General features: G+C 44.2%; 1 long non-coding RNA gene across 1 annotated transcript in view; it reads left to right on the plus strand.

Moving 5' to 3' along the window:
* The window catches only part of LOC110257915, a 49,138-nt gene continuing 27,840 nt past the window's right edge, over positions 778-22,075 (plus strand). The window contains exons 1-3 of the long non-coding RNA XR_002340921.1: positions 778-1,934; positions 2,346-2,661; positions 4,872-4,952. This is a non-coding gene — a long non-coding RNA (uncharacterized LOC110257915). The remainder of the gene's footprint in view (positions 1,935-2,345; positions 2,662-4,871; positions 4,953-22,075) is intronic.

A 22,075-nucleotide genomic window follows, 5' to 3' on the forward strand; every position in this document is an offset into this window, starting at 1 on the left:
CAAAAGCAACCAAGAAAACACAGGGAAGAGCTGTACCCACAAACCACAAGAACATAACAGAAAGACGGGGTGTGGCAGAACGGAGCAAACGGACAAAGTGTGCATTAGCCTCAGGGGATCAGATTTTAGTCCAGCTTGCTCTGCCCTGGGTGGAGGTATGGGGGAGGGGTCCAGAGAGGATTTAGGCGGAAAACGCAGTTTCCCTAATCCTGCATAGTTATCCATGTGTTAGGCACTAAAAGGTACCTGTTGCATCTCCAACCACTAACTACAAGGGATTTCTAGATGATCCTCCTTTTGCATGCATCACGCTCTTCTCAACAGAGACAAAAAAACTGAGTTCCGATTTCTCAGTGTCAGCTGTCAAAGTGATTCCTAGAGACTGAGGAATCTTCCTTCACCAGCCTCAGGGTGTCTCCAGCTCAGCACTCCTGGCCTTTGGGATCTGATACATCTTTGCTGTGATGGGCTGTCCTGGGCACCGTAGGATGTTTAGCTGCATCTCTGGCCTTTCCTCCTTCCCAGTCAGACAATGAAAAATGTCCCCAGACATTGTCAAAGTCCCCTGGGGGTGCCCCTTACCAGTGGTTCCCTCTTAGCCACTGAGCACAGCACATTCGGATGATCAAAAGAATGAATAAGCTATTTTTCTAGTAATGGTGGCTCTAAGGTTTAAATGCTAGGCTCCCCCCATTCCCACGACTTGATGAACATAGGGATAATTTTTTGGAAAGTCTAGACATTGCTTTTTTTTTTTTTTTTTTTTTGACTAGGTGGGCTTGGTTATGCAATGAAGGCCCTACCCTCTCCATCAATAATTTGGGACATAAAATTGCAAGAGACAGAGGATGTTTACAAGTTGCGGTTCCTTTTCCATGTAAACACCACTGTGCTCAGCAGTGCTAACTCTGGAATAATGGCTTTCTCCATCCTGTGAGATTTTTCAGAGAAAATTCCTTTCTAAGGTGGGTTAGGGACTCTGTTTGGGGGGGGTACAGGGCGGTGAGGCTTTCCCTTGGAGTCTCTTTCAGGCACTGTCTCAAACCCATGACACACCAGCCCAGGAATGCCATCCAGAGCCAAGAGGAGCCCTGTGCCTCTTCTCTTCCTGGCACCGAGAGCTCACAAAACCCGAGCAGGCGCGCCCGGATGGCATTCTGGGCTGTGGGAAAGCCGTGAATGGGCTCATTGAAGTGCATCCATGAAAATGAGGGCCCTTTGCAACTGGCAGGGCGTTCAAAGGATTCCAGAGGCCATTCTTGGCTGGGGGAGAAAGGAGGCCGTAAGAAATCTAAAAGCCTGAGGATCGCTCTGCTTAACAGGGAGACCAGGAAAGCTGCCCTCTCTCCTCCCCCATAAAACGAAGCTATTCAGGATCCTTCAAACGCCAGGCAGCGCAACAAATCACTTTGCCAAACGTGATCTTTGAAGCACAGGCGACTCAGTGCCTGAGAGCGAGTGCGTCCTTCTCTTTCTGCGCATCCACGGAAGATGCGCTGCCTCTCTGGGGATTTACTCAGGGGCTGCGTAAGCCACGCCTCCCACCCCCGCCCCCATGGGTAGGGATCCAAGCCAAGGTGATGTGCTTTGCCTACAGGCTGTGAAAATGCTTCTGGAACTTCCGGAATCAGGTTCATCTGTATAGTAGAGTGAATGAATGAGATTAAAAGGGTTTTGAGGAGTTCCCTGGTGGCTCAGGGGGGTAAGGATCTGGCCACTGCTATGGCTTGGGTCACTGATGTGGCCCAGGTTGGGGAACTCCGCATGCTGGAAGCGCGGCCAAAAAAAAAAAAAAAAAAGAGTTTTGATTTAATCTTGAATGTGGAATTCCTTTGTCTTTTAGAGATAATGAGCTGTGTGGTGATCAGCCCAGGCCTCAGAAGAAGTAGATAAGGGGCAACCTCAGAGCCCTTCACCCACTGGACGCCACTGAGGTTTGTTAGGGTTTGTAAAAAGATGCAGGGTTGGGTGCCTGCAGCTTTTAGGGTTCTTATTGCCTCCTTTTCCTGGCCAAGAATGCCCCCTAGAATCCTTGGAATGCCCTTCTCCCCTCCCTGAAGCTGGATGAAAACATTGGGTTCCCCAGATAGACTCATGAACTATTCATCTCTCACCCCTTTCACCCCTGAGCCCTTCTTGAGCTTGACACGGGCAGTGTTCCCACAGTTCTGATTACAGCATACCACTGCCACCCTGCTGGGCACCCCGTCACCCCTGCTTCCTCCTGGAGTCTTAAATCTCACCACATGCTTGCACTGTGCACATACCAGTTCACCTGCCCTCTCCTTCGTGGAGAAGCTTGGAAATGTTTGGTGCTCATCAGCCCTTTCCTCTCCCGCCAGCAGGACAGGATCTCTGGAACAGGCACTACACCCCATTGTGATGTCCAGACGCCAGCTGGGTTTCCAGGGGCAACGGGGCTGCCCCAGTTCTGAGCCCAGGGGACCCCAGGAGGCAGATGTGCTCTGGGGCGTGAGATCCATTAAGTCCGCCTCAGGAAAGCTGCATCCTCCACACTGAAACCACACCGGCATTAGGACACTCCACCCAGCCTCTGGAAACACCCACCACTGCCTTCTTCTGGAAAGCACCTGCTCTAGTCCCTGGAGACTCGTATTAGGGCAGAATCCAACAGAAGAATTCCGTGGTCAGCAGAGAAAGGTGAGAAGAAGTATTACTTGTTAGGAATGTATGGCAGAGCCATGAATGTGACAGCCCGGGGTTCCATTTGATAATTATGTGAGCACCTGCCCCATGTAACCCAAACCTGCCAGGAGAGGGAAGTTGCAGCCCTGAACACAGATCCTCCTCCTCAGAAACATAAAGCAGGGAGTTTCCGTTGTGGCTCAGCTGGTTAAGGACTTGACATTATCTCTTTGAGGATGTGCGTTCCATCCCTGGCTGCTCCGCGGTTAAGGCTCCAGCATTGCCGCAAGCAGCAGCACAGGTTACACTTACAGATGCTGCTGGGATCCAGCGTTGCCATCCATGACTGTGCTGTAGACCCCAGCTGCAGCTCCAATGCAACCCCTAGCCTGGGAACTTTCATATGCCGCAGGTGCAGCCCGCAAAAAGAAAAAGGCAAAAACAGAAAGCAAAGAAACAATCCGACAAATGCAAAGGATTGGAATTCCGCGTAGCATTTCACTCTGGCAGTCTTTCACGCGTGTATCATTTGCATACGAGACAAAGTTATTTCGATGCCGAGTTTTGTTTTTGTTTGTTTGTCTTAAGAGAAAGACAGGTGAAAAATCAATCAGCACCTGCGGGATCAATACCTGTCTCTCTACGAGGCTGGTTGACCGATCAATACTCCAGATCATCTCCTAAATGTCAAGTGACCAGTTAATTTTCCCCAGCTGCCTTGATTTCAGGCTTGAGTGACACCCCCGCTTTGGGGCATCTTTCCACACACCTGTGCATCAGGAGAGCTTGGCCCCCACACGTGAAGCCCAGGTGACCCCTGTGGTCTCCCATCAGCCTGGGGTCTAGTGAAATTGGGCTGTGGCGAGGCAGTTTTTCCAGAAAGCCTGGAGTCATTCAGAGGGTCTGTCCTGCTAACTGGTGCCAAAAGATTAGATAAGCAAAGAAAGGCCCCTGGTGGCAAAGAGGGGCCAACAGTTGCCTTGTTTTGGATAGATGCCCTGCCCTCCACATCGGAGCCCTGCATAATTATTTAGACACTAAATGAATAAAAGGGTGTTTTAAGCAAAGCGAACAATGGCACCAAAAAAATTCCTCCTTTTGTTACTGGTGAGAATGGCTTCAAAATTATAAAGCAATGGAGTCACAAAGGGACAGAAAGGAAAACTACCACCACATTATTTTTAGATTGGACTCAATCTCTGTGTATTTAGTGAGATGCCAAAGTACATTTTTTTAAATGTTCCTGGGAGTTCCCGTTGTGGCTCTGTGGTTAACAAACCCGACTAGTATCCATGAAGATGCACATTCGATCCCTGGCCTCGCTCCGTGGGTTAAGGATCCGGTGTTACCGTGAGTTGCGGTGTAGGTCGAAGATGTGGCTTGCATCCCGCGTTGCTGTGGCTGTGGTGTAGGCTAGCAGCTACAGCTTCGATTCACCTCCTAGCCTGGGACCTTCCATATGCCACAGGTGCAGCCCTAGAAAAAAATAAAATGTTTCTGCTCAGGTACTATCTCTGTTTTCTATAGGCATCTGGACAATGCCTTGGAAAATAGAATGTACAAGAAGCCTTACGAAATAACTGATATATCTAGAATATCCTGGGGGTGGGGTCGGGATCTAGAATGGAAATATTTCAACCTTTATGTTCAATTACACACCATCATATCCTTTTTTGGGGGGGCCAGGGGGCGGCTGCCTGTGGCATGCGGAAATTCCCAGGCCAGGGATCAAACCACACCACAGCTGCAATCCAAGTTTTTGCGGTGACAATGCTGGATCCTTAACCTGCTGTGCCAGAAAGGGACTCCATATCCACTCGTATCTTAACAGGCTCATTAGTCATCATTAAAGATTAAAAATTGTTAAAAATAAAATATGTAGATAAATATAGAGAGGATAAAAAGTTGGCTGCATTGCACGCTGTTTATTGATGAGAAAGGTTGGTAAAAGGGACTTTTGAAATGAGGACCAGTGAGTATAAATAAAATCATGGTGGACATTGCCCTGGGTTGTGCCTGATTCCTGCGTGTGTATGTGTGTGTGTGTGTGTGTATGTAGGGGAACTGTCTCTTCCCCAAAGGGAATGTTAGTCGAAAGAGAGTCACCACGACAACAATGAAAATGAGCGGGAAAGAGCAGACTAAGAACGTTTCAAGGGAGGTGACAAAATAAAATATATAAATCTTTTCTGTTGACTTATATCTGTTTCTATGACACTTCTCAGCCCCATCTCAGCATCCATGGAGCAGGTGCATCTGAGCACAAGCCTGGTGGACCAGCCGACAAGCCTAAGACAAGGGCACAGGTGAGTGGGAGCTGCTCCCAACAGGTGGAGACACAGGTGCCGAGCAGACTAGGCAGGGAGGCGAGGCCACATCTGTGGAACTCTAAGTGGACCCCTGTGGCTGTGTGCACCTTGCACGTGTGACATACACTGACAGACACACACTCTGTAATTCTCAGGAGACCGTACATCCAGGCAGGGATCTTTCCCTCCTTCAGCTCCCCAGCCTCCCATGAAAATGGCCCTCTCAACCTGCAGGACTAGCAAGACATGAGGATACAGGCTGGATTGAAGAGCAAGCCCATCAAACACAGTGGACATGCAGGGGTGTCCTTCTGCCCTTCCTGGCCTGTGCCCTTGAGCGTTGGGGTGTTTGGGTCTTAAGAAGCCCGCCGTACATACATAGAAACGATGCAATTTAGAGACATCTTTATACCGGGGATGAGACTCATAGGTTCTGCTGATGGGTGATTGTTTTTCTTTTTAAATTATGGTTGATTTACAATGTTGTGTTCATTTCTGCTGTACAGCAAAGTGATTCAGTTACATGCATGTCTGTATTCTTTTCATTGCACTTTATCACAGGATATTGAACATAGCTCCCTGTGCATGCATGCATGTCTGTATTCTTTTCATTACACTTTACCACCGGATATTGAGTATAGCTCCCTGTGCTCTTCAGTAGGACCCTGTTATGTATCCGTCCTATACACAGTAGTTTGCACCTGCTAATCCCAAACTCCCAGTCCATCCCCCTGGGCAACCACAAGTCTGCGCTCCTTGCTTGTGAGTCTGTTTCTGTTTTACGAGTAAGTTTATCTGTGTCGTACCTTCGATGCCACATATAAGTGATATCATATGGTATTTGTCTTTCTCTTTCTCAGTTCACTCAGTATGATCATTTCTAGGTTCAGGTGTGTTGATGCAAATGGCCTGATTGCATGATTTCATTCTATTCTATGGCTGAGTCATTTTCCATTGTGCATATGGACCACATCACCTTTATCCATTCCTCTGTCGATGGACATTTAGGTTGTTTCCATGTCTTGGCGATTGTGAATAGTGCTGCTGTGAACACTGGGGGATATGTCTTTTCCCATCACTCCATGAATCAAATCCAGTTGACAAGCTCTCGTGCATACCTTGTTGGAGGTTCTTGCTGGGCAGGGTCTGTGGGTTCTGCTTTTTCATATCCCCTACTGTCTGCAAAGCCTTCCACAAGTCCTGCCTTGGGTATTATATGGAAAACCCTGAGCTGTTATTTTTAATAGCGTTTCAAAGACTTGAGTGGACGACAGACTTCTCGAGCCTTGAGGGGGGCAGGTAGCTTTCATTGTGGGATGGGATTCCTTCTTTTGTGGGATGGGAGTGCCCTGAGAGTTCACAAGGTGAGGGAGAAAATATAGGGGAGGCGCTGTAGGGATGAAAAGTGGGGTGACGGTCCTGGAAGTAATTATACCAGACACCTCTGGGTAAAAGACAGTCCTCTGGATAGACACAAGCCAGAGATGAGTGAGTTGCAAAGCCTGAGACCCAGCAACGTGGATGGTGTAACGCCCAGAGTGAGGGTAGGAGAAGACCATTGTGGCAGGTTGGTCCACTTGGGCAGAGAGAACATTTATCATTCCTCTGCCTTTGCTTCTCCTCAGCTCTCAAGGATGGGGAGGGGGTGACGCCCTCCCATGCTGGGGAGGGCCCCCTGATTCCCATGCTCGTCTCTTCTGGAAATACCTCCCCCAGACACACCTAGAGTGAACGTTTAGCCAGGTACCTGGGCACCTGTGGTCCCCTCATGTTGACCCATCAAATTATCCATCCCAGCATCCAGTCTCTGCCTGGGTGGTTTGGACTGAACTGAGCTGGGACCACACTTCCCAACACCCTTTTCTTTCTGTTTTCAGACCCCATTCAGTTCCCATCATTCTACCACGAAGGCTTTCCTATCCGTCAGTGTATTCCATATCCATCCCTGCCTTTTATTCTGAAGACACTTGCCCAAGCTTAAACAAAGCAATTATTTAACTTTATTTTTGTTTATGAAAGTCTAGTTGATTTGCAATATTGGGCCAGTTTCTGCTGTACAGCAAAGGGACGAAGTTAAATGTTTAGAGCCACGATCCCATCTTTCCAACATCCCCTTTATACGTGGGAAAACACATGTAGGGGCATGGATAGGAACAGATGAAGAGAATTTGGTCTTCTCCTATAGATGCTTCCTTCTTCCTGTTACACCTTGGCGCCCTAAGATCGTGTGTTACATTTATTTAGAGCACAGTGTTACAATGTAGCATATGCGCTGAGGAAATAACCACTGGAGAAACGATTCGTTCAGATCCCAGGGCTGTTTCACATTCAGCGAAACAGCCAGTTCTCGGCAAATGAGGAAACAAGGATGTCCTCGATGTTGGACCTTCCTGTCGGCTGTGTTCACACTGTGTTCACACAGATTTCACATCAGCCTGGCCAAATGCATTACCTGGACGCTATGGATGCCATTTGCCAAACATATGTGCCTTCTCTGGACGGGGGTTTCTTCTTTAATTCCTCTTGTGACTGCCTGCGGGCGCTCTTTCTGGGGATGACAGGGTTGGGCTAGAGAAGATGTTTTAGCAACAGACATAGGAGAATGTTTGAAAATTGGAGCACCCAGAGCAGAAGGAAATGTCTCCATGAGCCCCTTTGTGGAACACGCAGCAATGCTTTGCAGCCCACAGGAGTTCAAGAGCTTCTGAGCAATTAGAAATCGCCTTCCCCTAACCCATCATCTTTCTTAGAAACTTATTAGGGTGATACCTTAATAAGAATTGTGTAAATGGTATTATTGTTTCCTCCAAATGACTGACTCCTGTGTAACGAAAACGCTTCACTAGGAATGATTTAAGAGAGAAATTACCTCTGGAGCAGAACACAAGTGAAATTCTTTCTGTCACCAAGTGTATAGACTCTAAAGAAAAAGCACATTCATGTATCTGGAGGCTGCCTTTGTAATCATTCACCGATACTGGCCCTCCTGTATAAATGCTCAAAATAATATGTGACCTGGGTGTAATATTCATCCCACTCCTGGGGTTGGGGAGGGGGGTGGTCTGAGGGCAATACTTTTTTTTAACTTTATTTTCTATTAGGGTATAGTTGATTTACAGTGTTGAGTCCATTTCTGCTGTACAGCAAAGTGATCCATTCCGTTTCTTATATTATCTTCCATCCTGGTCTCTCCCAAGAGACTGGATAGAGTTCCCTGTGCTGGACAGCAGGACCTCATTGCTTATCCATTCTCTGTGTCATGGTTTGCATGTACTCACCCCACACTCCCCGTCCATCCCACTTCCTCCCCCTCCCCCTTGGCAGCCACAAGTCTGTTCTTTACCTCTGTGAGTCTGTTTCTGTTCTGCAGAGAGGTTCACCTGTGCCGTATTTTAAATTCCACAGAGCAGTGGTTTCATATAGTCATCTCTCTCAGACTTACTCTACTTGGCATGAGAATCTCCAAGTGCATCCATGTTGCTGCAAATGCCATTATTTTATTCTCAAGTAGAGATTTTAATAGTAGTCACAGCATTACTCCTCAGTGTCACGGAAGTCCACGGGTTCCAGCTTATGGAATAGTTTCACATGCATGACCTTGTTTGATTCAACTGCATTTCCCTGCTTCCCAGCTACCAATCTGCATGCTCTTCCATTGGGAGTTTTGAGGGAGGCACCCGTTGGATTGAAGTTGCTGGGAACAGAATCATCTTTGCTCTGAGATGTTCATAAAAGGAATGTGGTGTGTGGGATCAGCTGGCACATGCATGATGGCAGAGCAGCTCTGTACACTGTCTTTTGGACATTGTCCTGGACACAACAGGACTTAAAGGGAAAAACAGCAGGCAGTACGCAATACCATGTGATCTTCAGAAGGACTTTTCCAGGCAAAGAACGTGTGGCCAGGTTCCCATCATGAACTTGCATTTGATCATCTGCCGAGCAGCAGATTTTAGCAATTGTTGAACAGGCACATTTTGTTTTTGTGGTAGTTTTTTTTTTTGTTTGTTTATTGTTGTTGTTTTGCTCCTTAGGGTTGTACCCGTGGCATATGGAAGTCCCCAGGCTGGGGGGTCAAGTTGGAGCTGCAGCTGCCAGCCCCCACCACAGCCACAGCCACGGCCACTTGGGATCTCAGCCACATCTGCAACCTACCCCACAGCTCACGGCAATGCTGGATCCTTAACCCACTGAGCAAGGTCAGGGATCGAACCCACATTCTCATGGATACTAACTGGATTCATTTCCCCTGCGCCACAAGGGGAACTCCCTGAACAGGTGCCTTTTGTATCACAGACACTTGCGTGCAGTTTTTGGAAGCCCCATGCAAAGCAAGCCCAAACTCATCTTGCCAAAATCATCCTTCTGTGTGAGACCATCAGCATCGTCAAATTAAGTATTGTGTATCAAAGAAAAAAAAAGTAGGCTAGGGAACACTTGTCCTGCTCAATCTCGTCATTGATGTTATGGACAAAAATAATGGATGTGATGTCCAATGTCATCTCATCAAAGATACAAGAAATCGATCAATATCGTGGCAGAAGAGGCGTGACTGGCTTCTTGAGGATGAAGGTGGAGCAGGTTGTAAACCTGAGGTCAGGAGATCCAGCTCTTCAGCTTCTTTGCTGATCAACAATCTTCTTGTGGTTATTAACCTGTTTTCCCCTCTACTCAGCAGCCAGGAATCTGAAAGTGGAGTGGAAAAGCTCTACGATGCTGGCCAGCTGTGAACATTGCTACAGTGCCTTTCTTTCCTCCAACTTGTCCTTTTAGGAAGTAACTCCCAAATGACTGTCTTCACGTTACCTGGTCTATGCTTCTTGAAGCACCGCTCTATAACTATGCCACAGAAAGTACTGTTTTTAATTTTAATGAAGCAGCGTTGATTTACAGTGTTAATTTCTGCTGTACAGCAAGGTGATTCAGTTATATGTATACCTATGTCCATTCCCATGTAGGTTATCACAGAACATGGAATAGAATTCCCAGTGTTATACAGCAGGTCCCTGGTGATCATCTTTTTCCTATACAGTAGTGTCCATATGCCAACCTCAAATCCCCAAGCCATCCTACCCCTCAACCTTTCCCCTTTGGCAACCAACTGTAAGTTTGTTTTCAAAGTCTGTGAGTCTGTTTCTGTTTTGTAAATAACATTTGTATCATTTTTTAGACTACGTACAAGTTCATTTGTATCATTTTTTTTAGACTACATACAAGTGAGGTCATACGATTTCGTCTTTGACTTCCTTCACTTAGTATAATAATCTCTAGATCCATCCATGTTGTGGCAAAGGGCGTCATGTCATTCCTTTTTATGGCTGTGTAGTACTCCATTGTATGTTCATACAACATATTCTTTATCTATTCCCCTGCTGATGGACACTTAGGTGGCTTCCATGTCTTGACTGTTATAAATAGTGTTGCCATGAACACTGGGGTGCACATATCTTTTCAAATTATGGTTTTCTCTGTATAAGTGCCTGGGAGTGGGGTTGCTGGATCATATAATATCTCTATTTTTAGTTTTTTAAAGATGAAAGCTTCATACTGTTCTCCATGGTGGCTGGACCAATTTACATTCCCACCTACAGTGTAGGAAGGTCCACACGAACTGCCTTTTTTTAGTCATAATTGATTCACAATGTTCCTTCAATTTCTGCTGTACAGCAAAGTGATCCAGCCACCCACACACATTCTTTTTTTGTTGTTTTTTTTTTTTTTCCATTTTCCATCATCTTCTAACCCAAGAGACTGGACACAGCTCCCTGTGCCGTACAGCAAGAAAATATCTTGAAAAAAAGTAAGTATGTAGCATGATAGAGATGCCAACAATGGCTACAGTAGCCATCACATTATGATATAGAAATACATCGAAAGCTCATGTGGCACACCATAAGTGTCCACCATGTTGCATGTGGAATATATTTTGGTAGGAAAAACACTCCTAGGAAAGAGCTTGGCATGGGGACCTGCTTTCATGTGTGTTTTCCATCCAAACAAGCAGCAGAAAGCACAAAGATGCTGGAACGGCCAATGGAAATTATGCCTATAGACTGTATCATTTCTTCCTTTGCTCACCTACACTGTCTTGTGGACGATGACGCTGCGTTGATCAGCTGTAAAGGGAGTGAAACACATTTCAGTCGGGGTGAAAATAAGCCTCACTGAAAAATGTCCATTGTAACTTTTTAACTGTACGGTTCAACGGTACTAAGTTCATCCACCCTGTTGAGCCACCATCCCAACCACTGCTCTCTGGAATGCGCATGTCCCAAAGCTGAAACTGCATGCCTGTGAAACCCTAACTCCCCTTTTTCCCCTCCCCACATCCCTGGTACCCACCAGTCTGCTCTCTCCCTCTCTGGTTTTGAGTCTTCTCAGCTCCTTGTCTAAGTGGATCCAGACCAGTGTGTCTTTCTGTGACTGTCCTATCCTCTAGCGTGTAGTGTTGCATTATACTCCACCACAGCATCCTCAGGCTCAGCAAAGGGAGTTTTTTTTTAAAGCTTGCTTCACAAGACCTAGACTTGTCAAAGGCAATAACCCCCATTTAGAAAGCTCTAGAACAAGCTTGGGTGGAATTTATGTTTCTGAGATCCAGGGATTGGTTCCTAGTTGTACCAACATGAACAACACCATTAAAAAGCATGTATTCCTCCTTCAAATGGTGTCGGCTTGCTATTAAAAAAAAAAAAAAAAAGGTGGGGGCAGGTTGCATCTGGGGACTTCATTAGGAATTTAGTACTGAGAGGCAATGCCTTCCAATTAAAAAGCGAGGGTGCAGGGTAATAACGAATAAAAATGATTTAAAAGTACTTTGAAAACATCCTGATATATCTGTGTAATGTGATAATGAGGATCTGGGTGTTTATGGGGCAGTCGTTTCCAAAAATAGCCCAAAGTGCTCAACCCAGAAAAACAACAGAACATGCTTTTAATACTGGTTATCATCTTAAATGGCCATCCCGTCTGCTTCATTATGTAAGAGGCATAATAGGAAAAGCCTGATTAGGCACGCCGTGCAAGAAAGAGACGAAAGCCAGTCTAGTGGCATTGTGATGGAGGATTCCTGCCTGAACTTAAAACAGGAAAAGACCCAGTTATTTTAAAACAAAGACAATTAATTTGAACACTAAGGTGATTACTATTTCTAAAAATAAAAATGTACTGTCAGTAGAGAGAAAAGCCAAGAATGTGTCAAGGCTTCACCTCAAGTGTTTTTGATTAGTATCCAGAATATATTATAATATACTCATATCTTTAAGAATATATGTATATGTAAATGATATACATATTTATAAAAATGCATACAAGTATACACAAGCATGTATTTCCACAAATCAAAAAAAGGAGAAGTGGAGAAAAACGCCATAGAAAATAGGAAATTGGGAGTTCCCCTTGTGGCTCAGCGGGTTAAAGACCTGACATAATATCCGTAAAGATGCAGGTTCGATTCCTGCCCTTGCTCAGTGGGTGAAGGATCTGGCATTGCCACAAGCCTCAGGGTAGGTCACAGATGTAGCTCGGATCTGGTGTGGCCATGGCTGTGGCATAGGCTGCAGCTGCAGCTCCAATTTGACACCTAGCCTGGGAACTTGCATATGCTTCAGATGTGGCCTTAAAAAGAAAAAGAAAAAAGAAAAGAGGAAATGAATTACACAATGACATCTTATGTCCATTACTATGGACAGACAAATTCAAGTTGAAACCTCAATAAGACTCCCTTAAGAAAAGGGAAACCTCCTACAATGTTGATGGGAATGTAAATTAGTACAACCACTATGGAAAACAGTATGGAGATCCCTCAGAAAACTAAATACAGAACTACTGTATGACCCAGAAATCACACTCTTGGGCATGTATCCAGACAAAACTTTCCTTGAAATAGACACATGCACTCATATGTTCATTGCAGCACTATTCACAAGAGCCAAACATGGAAACAACCTAAATGTCCATCGACAGATGAATGGGTTAAGAAGTTGTGATATATATACACAATGGAATACTATTCAGCCATAAAAAAGAACAAAATGATGCCATTTGCAGCAACATGGATGGAATGAGAGACTCATAATAAGTGAGGTAAGTCAGAAAGAGAAAGACAAATACCACATGATATCACTCATGTCTGGAATCTAATATATGGCACAAAGGAACCTTTCCTCAGAAAAGAAAATCATGGACTTGGAGAACAGACTTGTGGTTGCCAAGGGGGAGAGGCAAGGAGTGGGATGGACTGGGAATCTGGGGTTAATAGATGCAGATGATTGCCTTTGGAATGGAGAAGCAATGAGATCCTGCTGTATAGCCCTGGGAACTGTGCCTAGTCACTTATGATGGAGCATGATGGAGGATAATGTAAGAAAAAGAATGTATACATGTATGTTGTGACTGGGTCACTTTGCTGTCCAGTAGAAAACTGACAGAATACTGTAAACCAGCTATCATGGAAAAAATAAAAATCATTTAAAATAAAACAATAAGACTCCCTTAGTCTGGGCAAACATTTGTCAGATAGTCTCAAGCATCGAGGCTATCATGAAGCCAAAGGGATCCCCACACTATTAGAGGGTATGTGGACTGAGCACTTTGGAAAGATTCCTCAGAGCGTCTGCAGAGTTGAAGATGCCCTCTCCCCTCCAGCCAGCTGTCTCTTCCACAGAAGCTCAGGCCACGTGCAGAGTATGGACAAGAGTGTTTCTTGCTCATAATGATGACAAATCAGACACCACCCACACTGGGATAATTAATGATAACTAAAATGAATAAGCTGGTGTTACAAATATCAACTGAATCAAGTCTCAAGTTGAATTGCGAATAAAAGAAGGGACCTTCAGACTGACACCATTTGCTTAAGTTTTAAAAATGGGTAGTTCGCTTGTGGAGAGAGGATGGATGGATGTAGCAAGATGATAGCCCATTGACAGAGGAGTGGATTAAGAAGATGTGGTACATCTGCACAATGGAATATTACTCAGCCCTTAAAAAGAAAGAAATAACGGCATTTTCACCAACATGGATGGACCTCGTAATGATCATGCCAAGTGAAGTTAGTGAAACATCAACATCACATACTTACAAGTGGAATTTAAAAAAAAGAACACAATGAACTTTGCGGAACAGATACTGACTTATATACTTTGATACATGTATGGTTTCCAAAGGAGATAGGTTGTGGGATGGGGGAATGGGCTGGAGGTTGGGAATGGAGATGCTGTAAAATTGGGTTGTGATGATCATTGTACAACTATAAATGTAATAAAATTCACTGCGTTAAACAAAGGATAGATAGATAGATAATTGATAGAGCTAGTAAGATGATAGATATAGAACCAGGCAGAAATATAGATGATAGGTGACTGATAGTGTTAAAGACACAGACGATAGATAGTTGATACAACGGGACATGTAGATGATAGACACACACACACATATGTATTAGAATGATAAGACAATTCAGTGATCCCAGACACTGTTAAAAGCAAACTGAGTTTTGTGGGAATAGAAGGAAGGAAATGAAATGGCATGCAGGGGACTTCACACTAGTTTTATGTTTTAAAAACTCAGCATAAAGAAGGCAGGAAGAAACTATGGCAAGTTTGTCCATACCAGTCTCTCCTCCACACCCTGCACCAGCTGCAAGACCCATTTCACCCCTCTTCCCCCAGCGGCATGGCCTCTTTCCACACGATCACACAGCTCATGTTATCCTCTCAAAACCACCTGTTTAGGACATGAGGAAAACTGCATCCATTGGTTTCCTCCTGTGACATGGTTGCTCATAAGCTTCAAGTTTCATGACAAATATCCAATTAATTATTTCTTTATTTTCCTCTCATTCATTTTGTGTTCTTTTTCTGTTCAAATGTCATTTCTGGTATATCAGCAAACACTGTAATGAGCAACAAATAGCAAAGATCTTCCTATTTGAAAATATGAAGTTTTTTCTAAGTACCCGGGTCCCTGGGGATCCTGGACATATGTTAAAACGCATGCACTGATTTCATTCACAGAGTCAGTTGCAGGAGTGTAGGTACCAATTTTCCCTGCATTTACCAAACCTATGTCCTTGGCCGTGGTAGCATTCTATTCTTGCTAAATCTCTTTCTTTCTTCCCCATGGTCAGACTTTCCATTCTGGGCTTTCTCTTCCTTTCTCTGGGCGGGGTGATGAAATTATTTCATGTTGTGTAAAGTAGGATGAAATTGGATGTTGACAAAGAGAACACAAGATGTCCTGGGTCAATGAGAGGGAATGGATGCCATCCTTTATGGGCCATTGTCAGGTCATCATTCTTTGAAAAAGAAGCATGTTGGAGTTCCCGTCGTGGCGCAGTGGTTAACGAATCCGACTAGGAACCATGAGGTTGCGGGTTCGGTCCCTGCGCTTGCTCAGTGGGTTAACAATCCGGCGTTGCCGAGAGCTGTGGTGTAGATTGCAGATGCAGCTGGAATCCCGCGTCGCTGTGGCTCTGGCGTAGGCTGGTGGCTACGGCTCCGATTGGACCCCTAGCCTGGGAACCTCCATATGCCGTGGGAGCGGCCCAAGAAATAGCAAAAAAAGAAAAAAAAGAAAAAGAAAAAGAAGCATGTTAGAGGCTTGTTGCTGATGTTTTTAACTGAATGCACCATTTATACACATACAACCCATATATATGTCTGTACATAAGTCTCCCTCTCTGCCCCGTCTGTATATTGTAATATAGACTATCTTATAATATGTAATATATAACACAATATAGATATAATCTCTTCTATATTGCATACTATATATACTATAATTCTATATTATAATAAATGCATACTACATTATAATGCATACCACATTTATTATCTTTTTATAATGTATTTTATGTTACAAACATTATCATTATAGATTGCATTGCATATAGTGTATAATGATATATGTGCATATAATATTTGTGTAATAATTATATTACTGTATTCATTAAAAATGTATTTGCACAGGATTATATAGAGTGTTCCATTCCGGGGAGCTTTCTACGTATGCTACCCTTGTGAGCATTGCCATTTAATCTTCACAACAGCCATGAACCAGAAGGTATCATTACACCCATTTTAACACACCCAGAGATGCAAGTTACCTGAGGTCCTATACTAAGCAAGACATGCTGGGTCCAAACAGAGATTCGATTCCAGGCAGTATGGTCCAGAGATCCTTTCCCAGCCATCACGCACTATTGGCAGTGGCGCCTGGTTTCTACTTTTACCCCAAGAGCCAGATGGTGCCTCACAAGGCTACAAAGAGGCATAGAAATCCACCACGTTGCATGGAGCATTGAAGATTAATCATCACCCCTTCTTGCTATTACATGTACGGGACCAAATCTCCTCTGTAGAATTGGTGACTTTGCACCTTGGAGCTCCAAGAGGATGATGGAAGTTCTTCTCTAGATCTTGTTTCCCTCACGAGGGATACAGACATTGCTCAGGAAAGGTTTTGGAGGCATCTCAGTTCATCACCAGATAGAGTCACTAAGAGCCTTGGGTCCGTGTAAGCAACTCCTATCGGGAACGTTCTTTATGTACTGAATAATTTAAGCAACATTAGCAGCAGCAGCTCCTACTCTCATCATCGTTGGCCCAATAATGGGAAAGGCTTTTGCCATATCCCAGAGTGCTTTGTGTTCCTTACAGAACATCTTGTGCTCCTAATGCACTTCTGGACGACGGTTCCAAGTTGTGATGGGGACCTGCGGCTCTCGAAGTCAGAAAGTCCTTATCTCCTTGCAGCCTCCTTTTCGGGTGGAGACATCCCCACCCTTCCTGAAACATACCGAGACATAAAGCTCGAATTACCAAGACTTCAGCTACAGAAACCCAAAGAAACATCAATATCCCTTTTAAGACAATAATTGCCCATCCCATCACCTCTGAATTTTGTATGAGCAGTCGCCACATGGAAAATCAAGAAGATACCATTGAGACTCTGACCAAGGAACTTCATGAGAAAGGAAAGAATTCCTGAGGGGATCTTGTTTACCTTCCGTGTGGGTTTGGGATCCAAGGGAATTGGAATGGTGGTGGTAAAGAAGGGTTAGAGATAACTGGAGTCTTGGCTTGGGTTTCCTAGATGAAGAACCCGAACGTAGGAATTTGAACGCCATTGATTCTCCAAGGAAAAAAATCTGCATGGAAGGTGCAGAGAAGTGAGAAAGCACCTGTGTCTGGTGAAACAGAGCCTTGATTTGATGCCATGTGGGGCGAATCCTTGAATACTAGCTGCACCCCTCAGGTTTGGAGCAAGGAGGACCCCCCTTGCTGACCCCCAGAAGTCAAGAGTTCTACAGGCTGGGTAGGGATAGGGTAACTTTATGGGGGCGGGGGTGGGGGACAACTTAGTCTCAACCAGGAGTCATTCTCCAGAGAGGCGACCAGGTGTGAACTGTTATTGGTACCCAGTTCCATCAGCTGGCAGGTATCTGTATTGGCCCCATGAAGAGGATGAGTGCCATGGATCAGAATAGCATCTCTCACCCTGCTAACACCTGAAAGCAGAAACCTCTTTAAACATTCACTTAAAAGTATGCTCCCTCAGAAAATTAAATATAGAGCTACCATATGATACAGCAATCTCACTCCTGGTCAGCTATCCAAACAAAACTTTCATGCAAAAAGCACCCCTATGTTCATCACAGAACTATTGACAATAGTCAAGAAATGGAAACAACTCATATGTCCATTGACGTTAAAGAAGAAGTAGTACGTATATACAATGGAATTACTTGGCCATGAAAAAAAAAGAATAAATGCCATTTGCAGCAACATGGATGCAACTAGAGACTCAGACTAAGTGCAGTAAGTCAGAAAGAGAAAGACAAATATATGATATCAATTCTATGTGGAATCTAAAATAGGGTACAAATGAACCTATCTACAAAACAGAAACAGACCGCAGACATGGGGAACAGACTTGTGGTTGCCAAGGGGCAGGGGGAGGGAGGGGGATGGATGGGGAGTTTGGGGTCAGTAGATGCAAACTATGACATTGAGAGTGGATAAGCAATGGGGTCCTGCTGTCCAGCCCAGGGAACTCTATCCAGTCTCTTGGGCTAGACCATGATGAAAGAAAGTATAAGAAAAAAGAATGTATGTATATGTATGATGGATTAATTTGCTCTACAGCAGAAATTGAAGGAACCTTGTAAATCATCTATACTTTAATAAAAAAAATTTTTAAAGAATTCCTCTTCATGCTGTGATTCCTGATAGCTACCACTCTGAAATTCTAGTGTGTTCAATGCAGATTAGGTAATGGCTTATTAGACGTCCCGCAATCATGTATATTTAAGGTCCTGACTTCTAAATCTTTCACTTACATCTCAAAGGTAAGGTAAGGATTTGTTGTTGGTTTTTTTAAAAAAGGATTTAAAAAAAAAAAAGATTTATTGGTATGATTTCAAAACCTGGGGTTCATTTTGTACACATATTTTCCTGGTTTATAAATCCTCATACTTAGTTGACGTTGACGCTGAGAATAATGATTTCTCAATGAGAAGCTGAACTGGATTTATGAGCAGGTTTTTATAAATCAAGTGCAAAATGTATAGTTTAAACTCCTAAGAGCCCAGATTTATGTCTCCTTGCAATAAATCATGAGAATGAGTATCCACAGCTCTATTTTTTTTTTCACTAATCCGGTCCACTGCTGGGTAGATACTTCTTGTCTTTTAATCCATTTCACATCCATAATTAGAACTCATTATTTCAGTAAATATCTGTCGATTTATGGTTATCCTGAAGGCGTGCCTTTGGAGGGCCTTGGAAGTCTGCCCGCCTGTTAACAGTTGTAGAGGATAACTGAAGCAATCAGCATGAGAATGAATGAAAAATGTACAATAGTAGCACTGAACCCCACACAGAAAGGATAAGGCAGAATCTAAAAGAGATCCACTTCCATTCTCCAAAAAGCACCATTTCATAATGATTATTATGACGGAGTCATTCACCTTTATCCTTGTAGAAGGTTTTATAATTGACTTTATGCTTTTATTCCTACCTCTCTATTTTATTCTCACACTGGGCAAAAGGCAGGGTGCCTCTACTTCTTTTTGCAAACAAGTCCATGAAACCCAGGCTCTGATGCCCAAGGCGTTGCCCAAAGTCGCTGAGATAGTGACCTTGGCCCCGACCTTGACTTCCAGGGCTCCTCATGTTCCCAGCCCACCACACTTTAGGGTAGACCTGAGTAGTCATTGCATGAGGAAAGTCTCTCTAGGGCAACTTGAATCTCTCTTTCCAAGGTGTTCATACATAGGAGTTCCCTGGTGGCTCAGGGGGTTAAGGACCCAGTGTTGTGCCCGTGGTGGATCAGATTCCATCCCTGGCCCAGGAACTTCTGCCTACCATGGGTGTGGCCAAAAAAAAAAAATCTGCCTATACAGAGCATCCTACTAAAGATCAAAGCTCTGAAATTTGACTCCTTTTATCCTTCTTCCATCACCCTGGGAGGAGACCAGACCTCGTGTCAACAGCTCACTGTCTATACAACCTTTTACTTTGGTTCTTGCAACTACCTTTCAGCCGGGAAGCATGTATTACGCTTGACAGGACGTAGTGGTGATGCCCAGCGAGGGATCACGTTAGTCTTGCACCTGGGGAGCTGGATCAATAGCTGCCACTCGGTTGTACGAGAAGAAATATGGATTTAATTTTCAGGCAGGGATTAAATACTTTGTTAATATTGTGAAACATGAAGGGAACGTTTGAAAATCGTATAGTCAGGGATGAATGTCATGACGCAAATGCCACATGCCATGCGACTCTCAGAGAAAAGGTGTTCGAGAGTCTCTATACATGGCTAACAAACGGTTTTTTAGAAAACAAAGAGGAAATGAGGAGGAAAGGAATGGGAATTTGGGAGTGACCAGGTTAAGAGAAATTTGATCCTATACTTTCCATCATTCTACCAGGACTCTTTGGAGAGAAATGGGGGACACAAAAAGGAGTGGACCACCGTACACATTTTATAATGAATTGTTTTAAAGTCTTGACTGAAAAATAAATTGTATCAGATTGGTGGGGCTTATTACATTCGTTCTGTTAAAAGGGATTTCAGGAGTTCTGTGGTGGCGTTGTCACTGCTTTGGCTCGAGCCACTGCTGTGACATGGATCCTATCCCTGGCCCTGGAACTTCCACATGCCACAAGCTCCACCAAAAAAATAAAAATAAAAAAAAAAAATAAACGATTTCAGCTCACCATATATTATTTAAATATATTTTTTATTTTTTATTAAAATATGGTCGATTTACAATGTTGTGCCAATTTCGGCTGTAGAGCAAAGTGACCCAGTCATACATATATATACATTCCCTTTCTTATATTATCTTCCCTCGTGTTATCGCAAGAGACTGGATAGAGTTCCCCGTGCTGTACAGTAAGACCTCATTGCTTATCCATTCTCAATGTCATAGTTTATATCTACGAACCCCAACCTCCCCATCCATCCCCCTTCCTCCTCTCTCCCTCTTGGCAACCACAAGTCCGGTCTCTATGTCTGTGAGCCTGTTTCTGTTTTGTACACAGGTTCATTTGCACCATATGTTAGATTCCACGTACAAGTGATTTCATGTGTTCATCTTTCTCTTTCTTCACTTAGTATGAGAATCTCTGGTTGCAAAGGGCATTATTTTGTTCTTTTTATGGTTGAGTAATACTCCATTGTGTATATGTACCACATCTTCTTTATCTGTTCATCTGTCACTGGACATTTAGGTTGTTTCCATATCTTGGCTCTTGTGAATAGTGCTGCAGTGAACACAGGGGTGCATGGATCTTTTTGAATTACGGTTTTGTCTAGTTATACGCCCATGAGTGGGATTGCTTGATCATATGGTAGTTCTATGTTTAGAAAAAAAAAATGTATTTCTTTTTTTTTTTTTTTTTGCCATTTCTTGGGCCACTCCTGCTAGGGGTCTAATCGGAGGTTCCCAGGCTAGGGGTCTAATCGGAGCTGTAGCTGCCAGCCTACGCCAGAGCCACAGCAATGCAGGATCCGAGCCGTGTCTGCAACTACACCACAGCTCACGGCAACACCGGATCCTTTACCCACTGAGCAAGGGCAGGGATCGAACCTGCAACCTCATGGTTCCTAGTCGGATTTGTTAACCCACTGTGCCATGACAGGAACTCCAAAAAAACATATTTCTTAACAGAGAGTAATCCTAAGGATTCTCACCACAAGGAAAAATAAAATATATAAATACATTTCTTGCCTTCTGATTCTGGATAAAATGGTGTATTTGCCTACTTGGGTTGCCACAGTAAAATACCACAAACTTAGTGGTTTAAAAAATAGACATTTATTTTCTCACCGTTCTGGAGGTTCAAAGTCCCAGGTCCAGGTGTCTGCAGTGTTCATTTCCCAGAGGCCCCCCACTCCTGGGCGTGTCGACAGCCATCTCCTCCTGTGTCCTCACGGGGTCATCCCTCTGTGTGTGTCTGTGTCCTGACCTCCTCTGTGTCTGAGGACCCCCATGCTACTGGAAGAGGGCTTTCTCTTACTATCTCATTTAACCTTAATAGCTCTGTCTGTGAATACACCTACACTGGGGGGTAGGGTTTCAACACATGGATTTTGCGGGCATATGACTCCGTGTATAACACAGGGGAACCCTACAGAGTAACCGCCCCAGAATGCAGCTACCAAATCTGGACACATAGTTGAGGACTCTGAACATGCAGTGGACAGTAAATAGCTATCAGAATGGCCAAACACAAATACATAGCGATGGAGTTACACCATAGCATTAAAGATAAAGTTAATTGTTCCAGACATTCAGACAACGACAACAAAAAGGCAGCACTCTTGAACCTCCTTTCCTGGCAGAGGTTTGGCATATGCCTAATAAATAACGTCCTGGTGCTTCACTGTGCCACTGGCCACCATCATCAGGGGCCAGAAAGACTCAGCAGTCTGAGCTTCTGCCCCAACACAGATTCCATTATCTGCCCACATCCTGCAGACTGCCCTTCAAAGGGTGTGACCATGACTTTGCACCTGGAAAGAATTACAGGAAGAGATTAGACTACTTGTCCTTCAGGTGTAACCACGTGTTTAAGCAGTAACTGTGAAGACCACCTCGGCGTTGCCCA

Source organism: Sus scrofa, chromosome Y (genome assembly GCF_000003025.6).
Source record: "Sus scrofa isolate TJ Tabasco breed Duroc chromosome Y, Sscrofa11.1, whole genome shotgun sequence".
In the NCBI taxonomy this organism is placed as follows: domain Eukaryota; kingdom Metazoa; phylum Chordata; class Mammalia; order Artiodactyla; family Suidae; genus Sus; species Sus scrofa.